Raw genomic sequence first — 3,035 nt, forward strand, 5'->3', positions numbered from 1 at the left:
GCACTGAGTTTGAAGGTAGGCCATGAAATACATCCACAGGTACACCTCCAATTGACTCAAATGATGTCAGTTAGCCTATCAGAAGCTTCTAAAGCCATGGCATCATTTTCGGGAATTTTCCCAGCTTTTATTGGCACAGCCAAACTTCTTGTAAAGTTTGTAAACTTCTTTACCCACTCCATTTGTGATACAGTGAATTATAAGTAAAATAATCTGTCTGTAAACACTTTTTAGAAAAGTGACTTCAGGGAACTAGGTGTTCTGAATTTTTCTTTACTATTTTTTGAGTTAACTTGGATGCTTTCTTAATTAGGAAACTTGAAATGCACATTTTATTCTCTATAGGGGAATGTGCGAACAACAGGCAAATTGTATATCTTTTAGGCGAAATTTATGAGGTAGGAAAAGGGTCCTCCTCAAGCCGGATTTCAGCATTTAGTGTTTTTAAGGTCCTCTGCTCTACCAACTGAGCTATCGAATGTGGAGATTGTGTATAAACTTTAAGTGTTTTGAATTCTTCTGTATGATTGGATTCGTACACTTACACAATTCTTTAAGGAAACTGGAAAAGCACATTTTATTCTCTATAGGGGGAGGTGCGAACGACAGGTTAAAAACATTGTTTGGGGTGCATTGATGAGGCAGAAAAATGGTCCTCCTTCGAGCCGGATTTGAACCAGCGACCTAAGGATTTCAGCATGTGTCGTTCTACAGTCCTCCGCTCTACCAACTGAGCTATCGAAGGGACATGAACAAAGCTTTGGAGCAAAAGGTACATGTTTGAACCGTAGCATTGAGTTTAATCTTTTCTACCAGATGTTGATCAACGTTGACCATTCAGCCATGGTGAGATTTCCGTTTATTGTGCAACCGTCACAATAAATTTAGTAGGTTATCGCACATTTGTACCATTTCAAATTGTGAACCGATTTGCACTGCAGTATCCTTCCCTTGTGGTCTAGTGGTCAGGATTCGGTGCTCTCACCGCCGCGGCCTGGGTTCGATTCCCGGGTCAGGGAACTAGTCTTTGCTCCTTGTTTACTTGTGCAACGTGTCACAATGAATTTACTATGTTATCGCACATATGTACCACTTCAAATTGTGAACTGACTTGCCCTGCAGTGTCCTTCCCTGGTATTCTAGTAGTGCACCAGTCCCTCCTACAGCAAAGCACCCCCACAACATGATGCTGTCACCCCCGTGCTTCACAGTTGGTACGGTGTTCTTCGGCTGCAACATCCAACTTTTTCCTCCAAACATAACAATTGTCATTATGGCCAAACAGTTCTATTTTTTTTCATCAGACCAGAGGACATTTCTCCAAAAATTAGGATCTTTGTCCCCAAACTGTAGTCTGGCTTTTTTTATTGCGGTTTTAGAGCAGTAGCTTCTTCCTTGCAGATTGGCCTTTCAGGTTATGTCGATATAGGACTCATTTGACTGTGGATATAGATACTTTTGTACCTGTTTCCTCCAGGATTTTCACAAGGTCCTTTGCTGTTGTTCTGGGATTGATTTACATTTTCGCACCAAAGTACATTCATCTCTATGAGACAGAATGCGTCTCCTTCCTGAGCGCTATGACGGCTGCGTGGTCCCATGGTGTTTATACTTGCGTACTATTGTTTGTACAGAGTAACGTGGTACCTTCAGGGTGTTTGGAAAATCTCCCAAGGATGAACCAGATTGTGGAGGTCTAAAAACAAATCTGAGGTTTGGCTGATTTCTTTTTGATTTTCCCACGATGTCAAGCAAAGAGGCACTGAGTTTGAAGGTAGGCCATGAAAATTATCTACAGGTACACCTCCAATTTACTCAAATGATGTCAATTAGCCTATCACAATCTTCTATAGCCATGGCATCATTTTCGGGAATTTTCCCAGCTGTTTATAGGCACAGCCAACTTAGTGTATGTAAAACTTCTTACCCACTCCATTTGTGATACAGTGAATTATAAGTAAAATAATCTGTCTGTAAACACTTTTGGAAAAGTGACTTCTGGGAACTAGTGTTCTGAATTGTTCTTTACTATTTTGTGAGTTAACTTGGATGCTTTCTTAATTAGGAAACTTGAAATGCACATTTTATTCTCTATAGGGGAATGTGCGAACAACAGGCAAATGTATATCTTTTAGGCGCATTTATGAGGTAGGAATAGGGTCCTCCTCAAGCTGGATTTCAGCATTTAGTGTTTTAAGTCCTCTGCTCTACCAACTGAGCTATCGAATGTGAGAAATGTGTTATAAACTTGAAGTGTTTTGAATTCTTCTGTATGATTGGATTCGTACACCTAGAAAATTCTTTAAGGAAACTGGAAAAGCACATTTTATTCTCTATAGGGGGAGGTGCGAACGACAGGTAAAAACTTTGTTTGGGGCGCATTGATGAGGCAGAAAAATGGTCCTCCTTCGAGCCGGATTTGAACCAGCGACCTAAGGATTTCAGCATAGTGTCGTTCTACAGTCCTCCGCTCCTAACAACTGAGCTATCGAAAGGACATGGAGAAACATTTTGAGCAAAAGGTACATGTTTGAACCGTAGCATTGAGTTTAACTTCTTTGGGCTGCAAGCCCGAAGCCGCGGCACAATATGACAAAACAGCCACTTCAAGTGCAGGGCGTGAAATTCAATAATATATTTTTTTAGAAATATTTAACTTTCACACATTAACAAGTCCAATACAGCAAATGAAAGATAAACCTCTTGTGAATCCAGCCAACATGCCCGAATTTTAAAATGTTTTACAGCGAAAACACCACATATATTATGTAGCCACCACCAAATACAAAAAGCACAGACAATTTTCACAGCACAGGTGGCTTGCAAAAACCAACCAAACTAACAAGAAGACCAACCAAAAAAACCAAGAAACAACTTCATCAGATGACAGTCTTATAACATTTATACAAAAATCTATGTTTTGTTCGAAAAATGTGCATATTTGAGGTATAAATTTTACATTGCAGCTACAATCGGAAATAGCACCGAAGCAGCTAGAACAATTACAGAGACCAAATTGAAATACCAAATATCAT

General features: G+C 39.8%; 3 non-coding genes across 3 annotated transcripts; 1 reads left to right on the forward strand and 2 right to left on the reverse strand.

Moving 5' to 3' along the window:
* Positions 1-656: 656 nt before the first annotated feature.
* trnay-gua (transfer RNA tyrosine (anticodon GUA)) lies at positions 657-745 on the reverse strand. Its single transcript is given in 2 exon segments — positions 657-692; positions 709-745. It is a non-coding gene; the product is annotated as a tRNA-Tyr (tRNA).
* A 202-nt stretch (positions 746-947) lies between these two features.
* Positions 948-1,020, forward strand: trnae-cuc (transfer RNA glutamic acid (anticodon CUC)). The gene has a single exon. It is a non-coding gene; the product is annotated as a tRNA-Glu (tRNA).
* Positions 1,021-2,404: 1,384 nt separating this feature from the next.
* trnay-gua (transfer RNA tyrosine (anticodon GUA)) lies at positions 2,405-2,495 on the reverse strand. Its single transcript is given in 2 exon segments — positions 2,405-2,440; positions 2,458-2,495. It is a non-coding gene; the product is annotated as a tRNA-Tyr (tRNA).
* Positions 2,496-3,035: the final 540 nt, after the last annotated feature.

This window comes from Salvelinus sp. IW2-2015, unplaced genomic scaffold, assembly GCF_002910315.2.
Source record: "Salvelinus sp. IW2-2015 unplaced genomic scaffold, ASM291031v2 Un_scaffold3477, whole genome shotgun sequence".
Lineage (NCBI taxonomy): Eukaryota > Metazoa > Chordata > Actinopteri > Salmoniformes > Salmonidae > Salvelinus > Salvelinus sp. IW2-2015.